The sequence below is a fragment of the Phalangium opilio genome, unplaced genomic scaffold (assembly GCF_054372755.1).
Source record: "Phalangium opilio isolate 3A_F unplaced genomic scaffold, DU_Popi_V2 ptg000056l_1, whole genome shotgun sequence".
Lineage (NCBI taxonomy): Eukaryota > Metazoa > Arthropoda > Arachnida > Opiliones > Phalangiidae > Phalangium > Phalangium opilio.
This window is the reverse complement of record NW_028324175.1, coordinates 3,593,290-3,613,447: the sequence shown is the minus strand read 5'-3', so window position 1 is coordinate 3,613,447 and position 20,158 is coordinate 3,593,290. Positions and strand designations below refer to the sequence as shown.

Here is a 20,158-nt window from a genome sequence, read left to right as displayed (position 1 = left end):
TTCAAAAGTGTACCGAAAAAATCGCATGTTTTTTTCCTTCAAGATACAAAATCCGTGACAACGATTTCTTATTGAAAATTGAATTTTAACAGTTTGTTGAATGAATATCGTTACATTTGCTTGAATTAACGCAAAAATTACAAAAATAATGGTTTCAGTGGTTATATTTGAAAACAGTGAACAAATACTCAAAATGTTTTTCTTAGGCCGAGTTACGTCGATTTTGAAAATGTTATTAAAAATCGAGGTACATTTTTATTTATTGTTCAATCGAGATGAAATCACTTTTAATGAGTGTTTTATAGGGAATTAAGCTGAATTCGGTCAAAAATTTCTCCAGAAAAAAATTCATTCAAAAAAGTACCGAAAAAATCGCAGGTTTTTCTTCTTCAAGACACAAAATCCGTGAATACGATTTCTTATTGAAAATTGAATTTTAACAGTTTTTTGAATGAATATCGTTACATTTGCTTGAATTAAAGCAAAAAGTATAAAAATAATGGTTTCAGTGGTTATTTTTGAAAATAGTGAAGAAATACTCAAAATATGCTTCTTTGGCCGTGAAACGTCGATTTTGAAAATGTTATTAAAAATCGAGGTACATTTTTATTTATTGTTCAATCGAGATGAAATCACTTTTAATGAGTGTTTTATAGGGAATTAAGCTGAATTCGGTCAAAAATTTCTCCAGAAAAAAATTCATTCAAAAAAGTACCGAAAAAATCGCAGGTTTTTCTTCTTCAAGACACAAAATCCGTGAATACGATTTCTTATTGAAAATTGAATTTTAACAGTTTGTTGAATGAATATCGTTACATTTGCTTGAATTAACGCAAAAATTACAAAAATAATGGTTTCAGTGGTTATATTTGAAAACAGTGAACAAATACTCAAAATGTTTTTCTTAGGCCGAGTTACGTCGATTTTGAAAATGTTATTAAAAATCGAGGTACATTTTTATTTATTGTTCAATCGAGATGAAATCACTTTTAATGAGTGTTTTATAGGGAATTAAGCTGAATTCGGTCAAAAATTTCTCCAGAAAAAAATTCATTCAAAAAAGTACCGAAAAAATCGCAGGTTTTTCTTCTTCAAGACACAAAATCCGTGAATACGATTTCTTATTGAAAATTGAATTTTAACAGTTTTTTGAATGAATATCGTTACATTTGCTTGAATTAAAGCAAAAAGTATAAAAATAATGGTTTCAGTGGTTATTTTTGAAAATAGTGAAGAAATACTCAAAATATGCTTCTTTGGCCGTGAAACGTCGATTTTGAAAATGTTATTAAAAATCGAGGTAAATTTTTAATTATAGTTCAATCGAGATGAAATCACTTTCAATGAGTGTTTTATAGGGAATTAAGCTGAATTCGGTCAAACATTTCTCCAGAAAAAAATGCATTCAAAAGTGTACCGAAAAAATCGCATGTTTTTTTCCTTCAAGATACAAAATCCGTGACAACGATTTCTTATTGAAAATTGAATTTTAACAGTTTGTTGAATGAATATCGTTACATTTGCTTGAATTAACGCAAAAATTACAAAAATAATGGTTTCAGTGGTTATATTTGAAAACAGTGAACAAATACTCAAAATGTTTTTCTTAGGCCGAGTTACGTCGATTTTGAAAATGTTATTAAAAATCGAGGTAAATTTTTATTTATTGTTCAATCGAGATGAAATCACTTTTAATGAGTGTTTTATAGGGAATTAAGCTGAATTCGGTCAAACATTTCTCCAGAAAAAAATGCATTCAAAAGTGTACCGAAAAAATCGCATGTTTTTTTCCTTCAAGATACAAAATCCGTGACAACGATTTCTTATTGAAAATTGAATTTTAACAGTTTGTTGAATGAATATCGTTACATTTGCTTGAATTAACGCAAAAATTACAAAAATAATGGTTTCAGTGGTTATATTTGAAAACAGTGAACAAATACTCAAAATGTTTTTCTTAGGCCGAGTTACGTCGATTTTGAAAATGTTATTAAAAATCGAGGTACATTTTTATTTATTGTTCAATCGAGATGAAATCACTTTTAATGAGTGTTTTATAGGGAATTAAGCTGAATTCGGTCAAAAATTTCTCCAGAAAAAAATTCATTCAAAAAAGTACCGAAAAAATCGCAGGTTTTTCTTCTTCAAGACACAAAATCCGTGAATACGATTTCTTATTGAAAATTGAATTTTTACAGTTTTTTGAATGAATATCGTTACATTTGCTTGAATTAAAGCAAAAAGTATAAAAATAATGGTTTCAGTGGTTATTTTTGAAAATAGTGAAGAAATACTCAAAATATGCTTCTTTGGCCGTGAAACGTCGATTTTGAAAATGTTATTAAAAATCGAGGTACATTTTTATTTATTGTTCAATCGAGATGAAATCACTTTTAATGAGTGTTTTATAGGGAATTAAGCTGAATTTGGTCAAAAATTTCTCCAGAAAAAAATTCATTCAAAAAAGTACCGAAAAAATCACAGGTTTTTCTTCTTCAAGACACAAAATCCGTGAATACGATTTCTTATTGAAAATTGAATTTTAACAGTTTTTTGAATGAATATCGTTACATTGCTTGAATTAAAGCAAAAAGTATAAAAATAATGGTTTCAATGAATATATTTGAAAATAACGAAGAAATACTCAAAGTATGCTTCTTTGGCCGTGAAACGTCGATTTTGAAAATGTTATTAAAAATCGAGGTAAATTTTTAATTATTGGTCAATCGAGATGAAATCACTTTCAATGAGTGTTTTATAGGGAATTAAGCTGAATTCGGTCAAAAATTTCTCCAGAAAAAAATGCATTCAAAAGTGTACCGAAAAAATCGCATGTTTTTCTTCTTCAAGATACAAAATCCGTGACAACGATTTCTTATTGAAAAATTTAATTTTAACAGTTTTTTGATTGAATATCGTTACATTTGCTTGAATTAAAGCAAAAAGTATAAAAATAATGGTTTCAGTGAACATATTTGAAAATAGTGAACAAATACTCAAAGTAAGCTTCTTTGGCCGTGAAACGTCGATTTTGAAAATGTTATTAAAAATCGAGGTAAATTTTTAATTATTGTTCAATCGAGATGAAATCACTTTCAATGAGTGTTTTATAGGGAATTAAGCTGAATTCGGTCAAACATTTCTCCAGAAAAAAATGCATTCAAAAGTGTACCGAAAAAATCGCATGTTTTTTATCTTCAAGATACAAAATCCGTGACAACGATTTCTTATTGAAAATTGAATTTTAACAGTTTGTTGAATGAATATCGTTACATTTGCTTGAATTAACGCAAATGTTCGTCAGGTATTGTGGAAAAACTCTGACATTTTACGTTACATCTGAGACCTCACAACACCGCTCCCGGATGGGCTCTAACCACCAACCTATTGGTTAACAGCCGAACGCGCTAACCATTCAGCCACGGAAGCTCAGAAATTAAATGGTTGTCACGTATTGTGGAAAAGTTTTGACTTTTTACGCTACATCTGAGACCCCACAACACCTCTCCCGGTTGGGCTCGAACCACCAACCTTTCGATTAACAGCTGAACGCGCTAACCATTGCGCCACGGAAGCCCAAAACTTCAATGTTCGTCAGGTATTGTGGAAAAACCTTGACTTTTTACGTCACATCTGAGACCTCACAACACCGCTCCCGGATGGGCTCTAACCACCAACCTATTGGTTAACAGCCGAACGCGCTAACCATTGAGCCACGAAAGCTCAGAAATTAAATGGTCGTCACGTATTGTGGAAAAACTTTGGCTTTCTACGTTACATTTGAGATCCCACAACACCGCTCCCGGGTGGGCTCGAACCACCAACCTATTGGTTAACAGCCGAACGCGTTAACCATTGCGCCACGGAAGCCCAAAGATTAAATGGTCGTCAGGTATTGTGGAAAAACTTTGGCTTTCTACGTTACGTTTGAGATCCCACAACGCCGCTCCCGGGTGGGCTCGAACCACTAAATTATTTGTTAACTGCTGAACGCGCTAACCATTGCGCCACGGAAGCTCAGAAATTAAATGGTTGTCACGTATTGTGGAAAAGTTTTGACTTTTTACGCTACATCTGAGACCCCACAACACCTCTCCCGGGTGGGCTCGAACCTTCAACCTATTGGTTAACAGCCGAACGCATTAACCATTGCGCCACGGAAGCCCAAAAATTAAACGGTCGTCAGGTATTGTGGAAAAACTTTGGCTTTCTACGTTACGTTTGAGATCCCACAACGCCGCTCCCGGGTGGGCTCGAACCACTAAATTATTTGTTAACTGCTGAACGCGCTAACCATTGCGCCACGGAAGCTCAGAATTTAAGTGGTTGTCACATATTGTGGAAAAGTTTTAACATTTTACGTTACATCTGAGACGTCACAACACCGCTCCCGGATGGGCTCGAACCACCAACCTTTCGGTTAACAGCTGAACGCGCTAAACATTGCGCCACGGAAGCCCAAAAATTAAATGTTCGTCAGGTATTGTGGAAAAACTCTGACACTTTACGTTACATCTGAGACCTCACAACACCGCTCCCGGATGGGCTCGAACCACCAACCTATTGGTTAACAGCCGAACGCGCTAACCATTGCGCCACGGAAGATCAAAAATTAAACGGTCGTCAGGTGTTGTGTAAAAAACCTTGACTTTTTACGTCACATCTGAGACGTCACAAAACCGCTCCCGGATGGGCTCGAACCACACACCTATTGGTTAACAGCCGAACGCGCTAACCTTTGAGCCACGGAAGCTCAGAAATTAAATGGTTGCCAGGTATTGTGGATAAGTTATGACTTTTTACGTTACATGTGTGACCCTACAACACCTCTTCCGGTTGGGCTCGAACCACCAACCTTTCGGTTAACAGCCGAACGCGCTAGCCATTGCGCCAAGGAAGCCCAAAAATTTAATGGTCGTCAGGTATTGTGGCAAAACTTTGGCTTTCTACGTTACGTTTGAGATCCCACAACGCCGCTCCCGGGTGGGCTCGAACCACTAAATTATTTGTTAACTGCTGAACGCGCTAACCATTGCGCCACGGAAGCTCAGAAATTAAATGGTTGTCACGTATTGTGGAAAAGTTTTGACTTTTTACGCTACATCTGAGACCCCACAACACCTCTCCCGGGTGGGCTCGAACCTTCAACCTTTCGATTAACAGCTGAACGCGCTAATCATTGCGCCACGGAAGCCCAAAAATTAAATGCTCGTCAGGTATTGTGGAAAAACCTTGACTTTTTACGTCACATCTGAGACCTCACAACACCGCTCCCGGATGGGCTCGAACCACCAACCTATTGGTTAACAGCCGAAAGCGCTAACCATTGAGCCACGGAAGCTCAGAAATTAAATGGTTGTCACGTATTGTGGAAAAGTTTTGACTTTTTACGCTACATCTGAGACCCCACAACACCTCTCCCGAGTGGGCTCGAACCTTCAACCTTTCGATTAACAGCTGAACGCGCTAATCATTGCGCCACGGAAGCCCAAAAATTAAATGGTCGTCAGGTATTGTGTAAAAACCTTGACTTTTTACGTCACATCTGAGACCTCACAACACCGCTCCCGGATGGGCTCGAACCACCAACCTATTGGTTAACAGCCGAACGCGCTAAACATTGCGCCACGGAAGCCCAAATGTTAAATGCTCGTCAGGTATTGTGTAAAAACCTTGACTTTTTACGTCACAGCTGAGACCTCACAACACCGCTCCCGGATGGGCTCGAACCACCAACCTATTGGTTAACAGCCGAACGCGCTAACCATTGCGCCACGGAAGCCCAAAAGTTAAATGCTCGTCAGGTATTGTGTAAAAACCTTGATTTTTTACGTCAAATCTGAGACCTCACAACACCGCTCCCGGATGGGGTCGAACCACCAACCTATTGGTTAGCAGCCGAACGCGCTAACCATTGCGCCACGGAAGCCCAAAAATTAAATGGTCGTCATTTATTGTGCAAAAACTTTGGCTTTCTACGTTACATTTGAGATCACACAACACCGCTCCCGGATGGGCTCGAACCACTAACCTATTTGTTAACTGCTGAACGCGCTAACCATTGCGCCACGGAAGCCCAAAAATTAAATGCTCGTCAGGTATTGTGGAAAAACCTTGACTTTTTACGTCACATCTGAGACCTCACAACACCGCTCCCGGATGGGCTCGAACCACCAACCTATTGGTTAACAGCCGAACGCGCTAACCATTGAGCCACGGAAGCTCAGAAATTAGATGGTCGTCACGTATTGTGGAAAAACTTTGGCTTTCTACGTTACATTTGAGATCCCACAACACCGCTCCCGGGTGGGCTCGAACCACCAACCTATTGGTTAACAGCCGAACGCGTTAACTATTGCGCCACGGAAGCCCAAAAATTAAATGGTCGTCAGGTATTGTGGAAAAACTTTGGCTTTCTACGTTACGTTTGAGATCCCACAACGCCGCTCCCGGGTGGGCTCGAACCACTAACCTATTTGTTAACTGCTGAACGCGCTAACCATTGCGCCACGGAAGCCCAAAAATTAAATGCTCGTCAGGTATTGTGGAAAAACCTTGACTTTTTACGTCACATCTGAGACCTCACAACACCGCTCCCGGATGGGCTCGAACCACCAACCTATTGGTTAACAGCCGAAAGCGCTAACCATTGAGCCACGGAAGCTCAGAAATTAAATGGTTGTCACGTATTGTGGAAAAGTTTTGACTTTTTACGCTACATCTGAGACCCCACAACACCTCTCCCGGGTGGGCTCGAACCTTCAACCTTTCGATTAACAGCTGAACGCGCTAATCATTGCGCCACGGAAGCCCAAAAATTAAATGGTCGTCAGGTATTGTGGAAAAACTTTGGCTTTCTACGTTACATTTGAGATCACACAACACCTCTCCCGGGTGGGCTCGAACCACCAACCTTTCGATTAACAGCTGAACGCGCTAACCATTGCGCCACGGAATCCCAAAAATTAAATGCTCGTCAGGTATTGTGTAAAAACCTTGACTTTTTACGTCACATCTGAGACCTCACAACACCGCTCCCGGATGGGCTCGAACCACCAACCTATTGGTTAACAGCCGAACGCGCTAACCATTGCGCCACGGAAGCCCAAAAGTTAAATACTCGTCAGGTATTGTGTAAAAACCTTGACTTCTAACGTCACATCTGAGACCTCACAACACCGCTCCCGGATGGGCTCGAACCACCAACCTATTGGGTAACAGCCGAACGCGCTAACCATTGCGCCAAGGAAGCCCAAAAGTTTAATGCTCGTCAGGTATTGTGTAAAAACCTTGACTTTTTACGTCACATCTGAGACCTCACAACACCGCTCCCGGATGGGCTCGAACCACCAACCTATTGGTTAACAGCCGAACGCGCTAAACATTGCGCCACGGAAGCCCAAAAGTTAAATGCTCGTCAGGTATTGTGTAAAAACCTTGACTTCTTACGTCACATCTGAGACCTCACAACACCGCTCCCGGATGGGCTCGAACCACCAACCTATTGGTTAACAGCCGAACGCGCTAAACATTGCGCCACGGAAGCCCTAATGTTAAATGCTCGTCAGGTATTGTGTAAAAACCTTGACTTTTTACGTCACATCTGAGACCTCACAACACCGCTCCCGGATGGGCTCGAACCACCAGCCTATTGGTTAACAGCCGAAAGCGCTAACCATTGAGCCACGGAAGCTCAGAAATTAAATGGTTGTCACGTATTGTGGAAAGGTTTTGACTTTTTACGCTACATCTGAGACCCCACAACACCTCTCCCGGGTGGGCTCGAACCTTCAACCTTTCGATTAACAGCTGAACGCGCTAATCATTGCGCCACGGAAGCCCAAAAATTAAATGGTCGTCAGGTATTGTGGAAAAACTTTGGCTTTCTACGTTACATTTGAGATCACACAACACCTCTCCCGGGTGGGCTCGAACCACCAACCTTTCGATTAACAGCTGAACGCGCTAACCATTGCGCCACGGAATCCCAAAAATTAAATACTCGTCAGGTATTGTGTAAAAACCTTGACTTCTTACGTCACATCTGAGACCTCACAACACCGCTCCCGGATGGGCTCGAACCACCAACCTATTGGTTAACAGCCGAACGCGCTAACCATTGCGCCAAGGAAGCCCAAAAGTTTAATGCTCGTCAGGTATTGTGTAAAAACCTTGACTTTTTACGTCACATCTGAGACCTCACAACACCGCTCCCGGATGGGCTCGAACCACCAACCTATTGGTTAACAGCCGAACGCGCTAACCATTGCGCCATGGAAGCCCAAAAGTTCAATGCTCGTCAGGTATTGTGTAAAAACCTTGATTTTTTACGTCAAATCTGAGACCTCACAACACCGCTCCCGGATGGGGTCGAACCACCAACCTATTGGTTAGCAGCCGAACGCGCTAACCATTGCGCCACGGAAGCCCAAAAATTAATTGGTCGTCATTTATTGTGCAAAAACTTTGGCTTTCTACGTTACATTTGAGATCACACAACACCGCTCCCGGATGGGCTCGAACCACCAACCTATTGGTTAACAGCCGAACACGCTAACCATTGAGCCACGGAAGCCCAAAAATTAAATGGTCGTCAGGTATTGTGGAAAAACTTTGGCTTTCTACGTCACATCTGAGACCTCAAAACACCGCTCCCGGATGAGCTCGAACCACCAACCTTTCGATTAACAGCTGAACGCGCTAACCATTGCGCCACGGAAGCCCAAAAATTAAATTTTCGTCAGGTATTGAGGTAAAACTATGACTTTTTACTTCACATCCGAGACCTCACAACACCGCTCCCGGATGGGATCGAACCACCAACCTTTCGATTGACAGCCGAACGCGCTAACCATTGAGCCACGGAAGCTCAGAAATTAAATGGTTGTCACGTATTGTGGAAAAGTTTTGACTTTTTACGCTACATCTGAGACCCCACAACACCTCTTCCGGGTGGGCTCGAACCACCAACCTTTCGATTAACAGCTGAACGCGCTAACCATTGCGCCACGGAAGCCCAAAAATTAAATGTTCGTCAGGTATTGTGGAAAAACTCTGACATTTTACGTTACATCTGAGACATCACAACACCGCTCCCGGATGGGCTAGAACCTCCAACCTATAGGTTAACAGCCGAACGCGCTAACCATTGAGCCACGGAAGCTCAGAAATTAAATGGTTGTCAGGTATTGATGAAAAGTTACGACTTTTCAAGCTACATCTGAGACCCCACAAAACCTCTCTCGTTTGGGCTCGAACCACCAACCTTTCGGTTAACAGCTGAACGCGCTGACCATTGCGCCACTGAAGCCCAAAAATTAAATGTTCGTCAGGTATTGTGGAAAAACTCCGACATTTTACGTTACATCTGAGACGTCACAACACTTCTCCCGGATGGGCTCGAACCACCAACCTATTGGTTAATAGCCGAACGCGCTAACCATTGCGCCACTGAAGCCCAAAAATTAAATTTTCGTCAGGTATTGAGGTAAAACTTTGACTTTTTACTTCACATCTGAGGCCTCACAACACCGCTCCCGGATGGGCTCGAACCACCAACCTTTCGGTTAACAGCCGAACGCGCTAACCATTGCGCCACGGACGCCCAAAGAAAATGGTCGTCAGGTATTGCGGAAAAACTTTGGCTATTTACGTTACATTTGAGATCCAAAAACACCGCTCCCGGGTGGACTCGAACCACCAAGCTATTGGTTAACAGCCGAACGCGCTAACCATTGAGCCACGAAAGATCAGAAAATAAATGGTTATCACGTATTATGGAAAAAGTTTGACTTTTCACGCTTCATCTGAGACCTCACAACACCTCTCCCGGGTGGGCTCGAATACCAACCTTTCGATTAAAAGCTGAACGCGCTAACCATTGCGCCACGGAAGCCCAAAAATTAAATGCTCGTCAGGTATTGTGGAAAAACTCTGACATTTTACGTTACATCTGAGACGTCACAACACCGCTCCCGGGAGGGCTCGAACCACCAACCTTTCGGTTAACAGCTGAACGCGCTGACCATTGCGCCACTGAAGCCCAAAAATTAAATTTTCGTCAGGTATTGAGGTAAAACCTTGTCTTTTTACTTCACATCTGAGACCTCACAACACCGCTCCCGGATGGGCTCGAACCACCAACCTTTCGGTTAACAGCCGAACGCGCTAAGCATTCGCCACGGACGCCCAAAAATTAAATGGTCGTCAGGTATTGTGGAAAAACTTTGGCTATTTACGTTACATTTGAGATCCAAAAACACCGCTCCCGGGTGGGCTCGAACCACCAACCTATTGGTTAACAGCCGAACGCGCTAACCATTGAGCCACGGAAGATCAGAAATTAAATGGTTGTCACGTATTGTGGAAAAGTTTTGACTTTTAACGCTACATCTGAGACCCCACAACACCTCTTCCGGGTGGGCTCGAACCACCAACATTTCGATTAAGTGCTCGACGCGCTAATTATTGCGCCACGGAAGGCCAAAAATTAAATGTTCGTCAGGTATTGTGGAAAAACTCTGACATTTTACGTAACATCTGAGACGTCACAACACCGCTCCCGGATGGGCTCGAACCACCAACCTTTCGGTTAACAGCCGAACGCGCTAGCCATTGCGCCACGGACGCCCAAAAATTAAATGGTTGTCAGGTTTTGTTGAAAAGTTACGACTTTTCACGCTACATCTGAGACCCCACAAAACCTCTCTTTTGGGCTCGAACCACCAACCTTTCGGTTAACAGCTGAACGCGCTAACCATTGCGCCACGGAAGCCCAAAAATTAAATGGTCGTCAGGTATTGTGGAAAAACTTTGGCCATTTACGTTACATTTGAGATCCAAAAACACCGCTCCCGGGTGGGCTCGAACCACCAAGCTATTGGTTAACAGCCGAACGCGCTAACCATTGAGCCACGAAAGATCAGAAAATAAATGGTTATCACGTATTATGGAAAAAGTTTGACTTTTCACGCTACATCTGAGACCTCACAACACCTCTCCCGGGTGGGCTCGAACCACCAACCTTTCGATTAACAGCTGAACGCGCTAACCATTGCGCCACGGAAGCCCAAAAATTAAATTTTCGTCAGGTATTGAGGTAAAACTATGACTTTTTACTTCACATCCGACACCTCACAACACCGCTCCCGGATGGGATCGAACCACCAACCTTTCGATTGACAGCCGAACGCGCTAACCATTGAGCCACGGAAGCTCAGAAATTAAATGGTTGTCACGTATTGTGGAAAAGTTTTGACTTTTAACGCTACATCTGAGACCCCACAACACCTCTTCCGGGTGGGCTCGAACCACCAACCTTTCGATTAACAGCTGAACGCGCTAACCATTGCGCCACGGAAGCCCAAAAATTAAATGTTCGTCAGGTATTGTGGAAAAACTCTGACATTTTACGTTACATCTGAGACATCACAACACCGCTCCCGGATGGGCTAGAACCTCCAACCTATAGTTTAACAGCCGAACGCGCTAACCATTGAGCCACGGAAGCTCAGAAATTAAATGGTTGTCAGGTATTGATGAAAAGTTACGACTTTTCAAGCTACATCTGAGACCCCACAAAACCTCTCTCGTTTGGGCTCGAACCACCAACCTTTCGGTTAACAGCTGAACGCGCTGACCATTGCGCCACTGAAGCCCAAAAATTAAATGTTCGTCAGGTATTGTGGAAAAACTCCGACATTTTACGTTACATCTGAGACGTCACAACACTTCGCCCGGATGGGCTCGAACCACCAACCTATTGGTTAATAGCCGAACGCGCTAACCATTGCGCCACTGAAGCCCAAAAATTAAATTTTCGTCAGGTATTGAGGTAAAACTTTGACTTTTTACTTCACATCTGAGGCCTCACAACACCGCTCCCGGATGGGCTCGAACCACCAACCTTTCGGTTAACAGCCGAACGCGCTAACCATTGCGCCACGGACGCCCAAAGAAAATGGTCGTCAGGTATTGCGGAAAAACTTTGGCTATTTACGTTACATTTGAGATCCAAAAACACCGCTCCCGGGTGGGCTCGAACCACCAAGCTATTGGTTAACAGCCGAACGCGCTAACCATTGAGCCACGAAAGATCAGAAAATAAATGGTTATCACGTATTATGGAAAAAGTTTGACTTTTCACGCTTCATCTGAGACCTCACAACACCTCTCCCGGGTGGGCTCGAATACCAACCTTTTGATTAACAGCTGAACGCGCTAACCATTGCGCCACGGAAGCCCAAAAATTAAATGCTCGTCAGGTATTGTGGAAAAACTCTGACATTTTACGTTACATCTGAGACGTCACAACACCGCTCCCGGGAGGGCTCGAACCACCAACCTTTCGGTTAACAGCTGAACGCGCTGACCATTGCGCCACTGAAGCCCAAAAATTAAATTTTCGTCAGGTATTGAGGTAAAACCTTGTCTTTTTACTTCACATCTGAGACCTCACAACACCGCTCCCGGATGGGCTCGAACCACCAACCTTTCGGTTAACAGCCGAACGCGCTAACCATTCGCCACGGACGCCCAAAAATTAAATGGTCGTCAGGTATTGTGGAAAAACTTTGGCTATTTACGTTACATTTGAGATCCAAAAACACCGCTCCCGGGTGGGCTCGAACCACCAACCTATTGGTTAACAGCCGAACGCGCTAACCATTGAGCCACGGAAGATCAGAAATTAAATGGTTGTCACGTATTGTGGAAAAGTTTTGACTTTTAACGCTACATCTGAGACCCCACAACACCTCTTCCGGGTGGGCTCGAACCACCAACATTTCGATTAAGTGCTCGACGCGCTAATTATTGCGCCACGGAAGGCCAAAAATTAAATGTTCGTCAGGTATTGTGGAAAAACTCTGACATTTTACGTAACATCTGAGACGTCACAACACCGCTCCCGGATGGGCTCGAACCACCAACCTTTCGGTTAACAGCCGAACGCGCTAGCCATTGCGCCACGGACGCCCAAAAATTAAATGGTTGTCAGGTTTTGTTGAAAAGTTACGACTTTTCACGCTACATCTGAGACCCCACAAAACCTCTCTTTTGGGCTCGAACCACCAACCTTTCGGTTAACAGCTGAACGCGCTAAAAATTGCGCCACGGAAGCCCAAAAATTAAATGGTCGTCAGGTATTGTGGAAAAACTTTGGCCATTTACGTTACATTTGAGATCGAAAAACACCGCTCCCGGGTGGGCTCGAACCACCAAGCTATTGGTTAACAGCCGAACGCGCTAACCATTGAGCCACGAAAGATCAGAAAATAAATGGTTATCACGTATTATGGAAAAAGTTTGACTTTTCACGCTACATCTGAGACCTCACAACACCTCTCCCGGGTGGGCTCGAACCACCAACCTTTCGATTAACAGCTGAACGCGCTAACCATTGCGCCACGGAAGCCCAAAAAATAAATGCTCGTCAGGTATTGAGGTAAAACTTTGACTTTTTACTGCACATCCGAGACCTCACAACACCGCTCCCGGATGGGCTCGAACCACCAACCTTTCGATTAACAGCCGAACGCGCTAACCATTGAGCCACGGAAGCTCAGAAATTAAATGGTTGTCACGTATTGTGGAAAAGTTTTGGCTTTTTACGCTACATCTGAGACCCCACATCACCTCTTCCGGGTGGGCTCGAACCACCAACCTTTCGATTAACAGCTGAACGCGCTAACCATTGCGCCACGGAAGCCCAAAAAATAAATGTTCGTCAGGTATTGTGGAAAAACTCTGACATTTTACGTTACATCTGAGACATCACAACACCGCTCCCGGATGGGCTAGAACCACCAACCTATTGGTTAACAGCCGAACGCGCTAACCATTGAGCCACGGAAGCTCAGAAATTAAATGGTTGTCAGGTATTGTTGAAAAGTTACGACTTTTCACGCTACATCTGAGACCCCACAAAACCTCTCTCGTTTGGGCTCGAACCACCAACCTTTCGGTTAACAGCTGAACGCGCTGACCATTGCGCCACTGAAGCCCAAAAATTAAATGTTCGTCAGGTAATGTGGAAAAACTCTGACATTTTACGTTACATCTGAGACGTCACAACACTTCTCCCGGATGGGCTCGACACCAAAATATTGGTTAATAGCCGAACGGGCTAACCATTGAGCCACGGAAGCTCAGAAATTAAATGGTTGTCAGGTATTGATGAAAAGTTACGACTTTTCAAGCTACATCTGAGACCCCACAAAACCTCTCTCGTTTGGGCTCGAACCACCAACCTTTCGGTTAACAGCTGAACGCGCTGACCATTGCGCCACTGAAGCCCAAAAATTAAATTTTCGTCAGGTATTGAGGTAAAACTTTGACTTTTTACTTCACATCCGAGACCTCACAACACCGCTCCCGGATGGGCTCGAACCACCAACCTTTCGATTAACAGCCGAACGCGCTAACCATTGAGCCTCGGAAGCTCAGAAATTAAATGGTTGTCACGTATTGTGGAAAAGTTTTGACTTTTTACGCTACATCTGAGACCCCACATCACCTCTTCCGGGTGGGCTCGAACCACCAACCTTTCGATTAACAGCTGAACGCGCTAACCATTGCGCCACGGAAGCCCAAAAGTTAAATGTTCGTCAGGTGTTGTGGAAAAACTCTGACATTTTACGTTACATCTGAGACGTCACAACACCGCTCCCGGGAGGGCTCGAACCACCAACCTTTCGGTTAACAGCTGAACGCGCTGACCATTGCGCCACTGAAGCCCAAAAATTAAATTTTCGTCAGGTATTGAGGTAAAACCTTGACTTTTTACTTCTCATCTGAGACCTCACAACACCGCTCCCGGATGGGCTCGAACCACCAACCTTTCGGTTAACAGCCGAACGCGCTAACCATTCGCCACGGACGCCCAAAAATTAAATGGTCGTCAGGTATTGTGGAAAAACTTTGGATATTTACGTTACATTTGAGATCCAAAAACACCGCTCCCGGGTGGGCTCGAACCACCAACCTATTGGTTAACAGCCGAACGCGCTAACCATTGAGCCACGGAAGATCAGAAATTAAATGGTTGTCACGTATCGTGGAAAAGTTTTGACTTTTAACGCTACATCTGAGACCTCACAACACCTCTTCCGGGTGGGCTCAAACCACCAACCTTTCGATTAAGAGCTGGACGCGCTAATTACTGCGCCACGGAAGCCCAAAAATTAAATGTTCGTCAGGTATTGTGGAAAAACTCTGACATTTTACGTAACATCTGAGACGTCACAACACCGCTCCCGGATGGGCTCGAACCACCAACCTTTCGGTTAACAGCCGAACGCGCTAGCCATTGCGCCACGGACGCCCAAAAATTAAATGGTTGTCAGGTATTGTTGAAAAGTTACGACTTTTCACGCTACATCTGAGACCCCACAAATCCTCTCTCGTTTGGGCTCGAACCACCAACCTTTCGGTTAACAGCTGAACGCACTAACCATTGCGCCACGGAAGCCCAAAAATTAAATGGTCGTCAGGTATTGTAGAAAAACTTTGGCTATTTACGTTACATTTGAGATCCAAAAACACCGCTCCCGGGTGGGCTCGAACCACCAAGCTATTGGTTAACAGCCGAACGCGCTAACCATTGAGCCACGAAAGATCAGAAAATAAATGGTTATCACGTATTATGGAAAAAGTTTGACTTTTCACGCTACATCTGAGACCTCACAACACCTCTCCCGGGTGGGCTCGAACCACCAACCTTTCGATTAACAGCTGAACGCGCTAACCATTGCGCCACGGAAGCCCAAAAATTAAATTTTCGTCAGGTATTGAGGTAAAACTATGACTTTTTACTTCACATCCGAGACCTCACAACACCGCTCCCGGATGGGATCGAACCACCAACCTTTCGATTGACAGCCGAACGCGCTAACCATTGAGCCACGGAAGCTCAGAAATTAAATGGTTGTCACGTATTGTGGAAAAGTTTTGACTTTTTACGCTACATCTGAGACCCCACAACACCTCTTCCGGGTGGGCTCGAACCACCAACCTTTCGATTAACAGCTGAACGCGCTAACCATTGCGCCACGGAAGCCCAAAAATTAAATGTTCGTCAGGTATTGTGGAAAAACTCTGACATTTTACGTTACATCTGAGACATCACAACACCGCTCCCGGATGGGCTAGAACCTCCAACCTATAGGTTAACAGCCGAACGCGCTAACCATTGAGCCACGGAAGCTCAGAAATTGAATGGTTGTCAGGTATTGATGAAAAGTTACGACTTTTCAAGCTACATCTGAGACCCCACAAAACCTCTCTCGTTTGGGCTCGAACCACCAACCTTTCGGTTAACAGCTGAACGCGCTGACCATTGCGCCACTGAAGCCCAAAAATTAAATGTTCGTCAGGTATTGTGGAAAAACTCGGACATTTTACGTTACATCTGAGACGTCACAACACTTCTCCCGGATGGGCTCGAACCACCAACCTATTGGTTAATAGCCGAACGCGCTAACCATTGCGCCACTGAAGCCCAAAAATTAAATTTTCGTCAGGTATTGAGGTAAAACTTTGACTTTTTACTTCACATCCGAGAACTCACAACACCGCTCCCGGATAGGCTCGAACCACCAACCTTTCGATTAACAGCCGAACGCGCTAACCATTGAGCCTCGGAAGCTCAGAAATTAAATGGTTGTCACGTATTGTGGAAAAGTTTTGACTTTTTACGCTACATCTGAGACCCCACATCACCTCTTCCGGGTGGGCTCGAACCACCAACCTTTCGATTAACAGCTGAACGCGCTAACCATTGCGCCACGGAAGCCCAAAAATTAAATGTTCGTAAGGTATTGTGGAAAAACTCTGACATTTTACGTTACATCTGAGACCCCACAACACCTCTTCCGGTGGGCTCGAACCACCAACCTTTCGATTAAGTGCTCGACGCGCTAATTATTGCGCCACGGAAGGCCAAAAATTAAATGTTCGTCAGGTATTGTGGAAAAACTCTGACATTTTACGTAACATCTGAGACGTCACAACACCGCTCCCGGATGGGCTCGAACCACCAACCTTTCGGTTAACAGCCGAACGCGCTAGCCATTGCGCCACGGAAGCCCAAAAATTAAATGCTCGTCAGGTATTGTGGAAAAACTCTGACATTTTACGTAACATCTGAGACGTCACAACACCGCTCCCGGATGGGCTCGAACCACCAACCTTTCGGTTAACAGCCGAACGCGCTAGCCATTGCGCCACGGAAGCCCAAAAATTAAATGCTCGTCAGGTATTGTGGAAAAACTCTGACATTTTACGTTACATCTGAGACGTCACAACACCGCTCCCGGGAGGGCTCGAACCACCAACCTTTCGGTTAACAGCTGAACGCGCTGACCATTGCGCCACTGAAGCCCAAAAATTAAATTTTCGTCAGGTATTGAGGTAAAACTTTGACTTTTTACTTCACATCCGAGACCTCACAACACCGCTCACGGATGGGCTCGAACCACCAACCTTTCGATTGACAGCCGAACGCGCTAACCATTGAGCCACGGAAGCTCAGAAATTAAATGGTTGTCACGTATTGTGGAAAAGTTTTGACATTTTACGTTACATCTGAGACCCCACAACACCTCTTCCGGGCGGGCTCGAACCACCAACCCTTCGATTAACAGCTGATTGCGCTAACCATTGCGCCACGGAAGCCCAAAAGTTAAATGTTCGTCAGGTGTTGTGGAAAAACTCTGACATTTTACGTTACATCTGAGACGTCACAACACCGCTCCCGGGAGGGCTCGAACCACCAACCTTTCGGTTAACAGCTGAACGCGCTAACCATTCGCCACGGACGCCCAAAAATTAAATGGTCGTCAGGTATTGTGGAAAAACTTTGGCTATTTACGTTACATTTGAGATCCAAAAACACCGCTCCCGGGTGGGCTCGAACCACCAACCTATTGGTTAACAGCCGAACGCGCTAACCATTGAGCCACGGAAGATCAGAAATTAAATGGTTGTCACGTATTGTGGAAAAGTTTTGACTTTTAACGCTACATCTGAGACCCCACAACACCTCTTCCGGGTGGGCTCAAACCACCAACCTTTCGATTAAGAGCTGGACGCGCTAATTACTGCGCCACGGAAGCCCAAAAATTAAATGTTCGTCAGGTATTGTGGAAAAACTCTGACATTTTACGTAACATCTGAGACGTCACAACACCGCTCTCGGATGGGCTCGAACCACCAACCTTTCGGTTAACAGCCGAACGCGCTAGCCATTGCGCCACGGACGCCCAAAAATTAAATGGTTGTCAGGTATTGTTGAAAAGTTACGACTTTTCACGCTACATCTGAGACCCCACAAATCCTCTCTCGTTTGGGCTCGAACCACCAACCTTTCGGTTAACAGCTGAACGCACTAACCATTGCGCCACGGAAGCCCAAAAATTAAATGGTCGTCAGGTATTGTAGAAAAACTTTGGCTATTTACGTTACATTTGAGATCCAAAAACACCGCTCCCGGGTGGGCTCGAACCACCAACCTATTGGTTAATAGCCGAACGCGCTAACCATTGCGCCACTGAAGCCCAAAAATTAAATTTTCGTCAGGTATTGAGGTAAAACTTTGACTTTTTACTTCACATCTAGGCCTCACAACACCGCTCCCGGATGGGCTCGAACCACCAACCTTTCGGTTAACAGCCGAACGCGCTAACCATTGCGCCACGGACGCCCAAAAAAAATGGTCGTCAGGTATTGCGGAAAGACTTTGGCTATTTACGTTACATTTGAGATCCAAAAACACCGCTCCCGGGGGGCTCGAACCACCAAGCTACTGGTTAACAGCCGAACGCGCTAACCATTGAGCCACGAAAGATCAGAAAATAAATGGTTATCACGTATTATGGAAAAAGTTTGACTTTTCACGCTACATCTGAGACCTCACAACACCTCTCCCGGGTGGGCTCGAATACCAACCTTTCGATTAACAGCTTAACGCGCTAACCATTGCGCCACGGAAGCCCAAAAATTAAATTTTCGTCAGGTATTGAGGTAAAACTATGACTTTTTACTTCACATCCGAGACCTCACAACACCGCTCCCGGATGGGATCGAACCACCAACCTTTCGATTGACAGCCGAACGCGCTAACCATTGAGCCACGGAAGCTCAGAAATTAAATGGTTGTCAGGTATTGTGGAAAAGTTTTGACTTTTTACGCTACATCTGAGACCCCACAACACCTCTTCCGGGTGGGCTCGAACCACCAACCTTTCGATTAACAGCTGAACGCGCTAACCATTGCGCCACGGAAGCCCAAAAATTAAATGTTCGTCAGGTATTGTGGAAAAACTCTGACATTTTACGTTACATCTGAGACATCACAACACCGCTCCCGGATGGGCTAGAACCTCCAACCTATAGGTTAACAGCCGAACGCGCTAACCATTGAGCCACGGAAGCTCAGAAATTAAATGGTTGTCAGGTATTGATGAAAAGTTACGACTTTTCAAGCTACATCTGAGACCCCACAAAACCTCTCTCGTTTGGGCTCGAACCACCAACCTTTCGGTTAACAGCTGAACGCGCTGACCATTGCGCCACTGAAGCCCAAAAACTAAATGTTCGTCAGGTATTGTGGAAAAACTCCGACATTTTACGTTACATCTGAGACGTCACAACACTTCTCCCGGATGGGCTCGAACCACCAACCTATTGGTTAATAGCCGAACGCGCTAACCATTGCGCCACTGAAGCCCAAAAATTAAATTTTCGTCAGGTATTGAGGTAAAACTTTGACTTTTTACTTCACATCTGAGGCCTCACAACACCGCTCCCGGATGGGCTCGAACCACCAACCTTTCGGTTAACAGCCGAACGCGCTAACCATTGCGCCACGGACGCCCAAAAAAAATGGTCGTCAGGTATTGCGGAAAAACTTTGGCTATTTACGTTACATTTGAGATCCAAAAACACCGCTCCCGGGTGGGCTCGAACCACCAAGCTATTGGTTAACAGCCGAACGCGCTAACCATTGAGCCACGAAAGATCAGAAAATAAATGGTTATCACGTATTAAGGAAAAAGTTTGACTTTTCACGCTTCATCTGAGACCTTACAACACCTCTCCCGGGTGGGCTCGAATACCAACCTTTCGATTAACAGCTGAACGCGCTAACCATTGCGCCACG

General features: G+C 44.3%; 8 non-coding genes across 8 annotated transcripts; all 8 read right to left on the bottom strand.

The window, feature by feature from the left end:
* Positions 1-5,856: 5,856 nt before the first annotated feature.
* Positions 5,857-5,929, bottom strand: TRNAS-GCU (transfer RNA serine (anticodon GCU)). Its single transcript has one exon. It is a non-coding gene; the product is annotated as a tRNA-Ser (tRNA).
* Positions 5,930-8,355: 2,426 nt separating this feature from the next.
* TRNAS-GCU (transfer RNA serine (anticodon GCU)) lies at positions 8,356-8,428 on the bottom strand. The gene has a single exon. It is a non-coding gene; the product is annotated as a tRNA-Ser (tRNA).
* Positions 8,429-8,796: 368 nt separating this feature from the next.
* Positions 8,797-8,869, bottom strand: TRNAD-GUC (transfer RNA aspartic acid (anticodon GUC)). Its single transcript has one exon. It is a non-coding gene; the product is annotated as a tRNA-Asp (tRNA).
* A 2,273-nt stretch (positions 8,870-11,142) lies between these two features.
* On the bottom strand, positions 11,143-11,215 carry TRNAD-GUC (transfer RNA aspartic acid (anticodon GUC)). Its single transcript has one exon. It is a non-coding gene; the product is annotated as a tRNA-Asp (tRNA).
* Positions 11,216-15,837: 4,622 nt separating this feature from the next.
* On the bottom strand, positions 15,838-15,910 carry TRNAD-GUC (transfer RNA aspartic acid (anticodon GUC)). The gene has a single exon. It is a non-coding gene; the product is annotated as a tRNA-Asp (tRNA).
* Positions 15,911-17,453: 1,543 nt separating this feature from the next.
* On the bottom strand, positions 17,454-17,526 carry TRNAD-GUC (transfer RNA aspartic acid (anticodon GUC)). Its single transcript has one exon. It is a non-coding gene; the product is annotated as a tRNA-Asp (tRNA).
* A 955-nt stretch (positions 17,527-18,481) lies between these two features.
* Positions 18,482-18,554, bottom strand: TRNAN-AUU (transfer RNA asparagine (anticodon AUU)). Its single transcript has one exon. It is a non-coding gene; the product is annotated as a tRNA-Asn (tRNA).
* Positions 18,555-19,064: 510 nt separating this feature from the next.
* On the bottom strand, positions 19,065-19,137 carry TRNAD-GUC (transfer RNA aspartic acid (anticodon GUC)). Its single transcript has one exon. It is a non-coding gene; the product is annotated as a tRNA-Asp (tRNA).
* Positions 19,138-20,158: the final 1,021 nt, after the last annotated feature.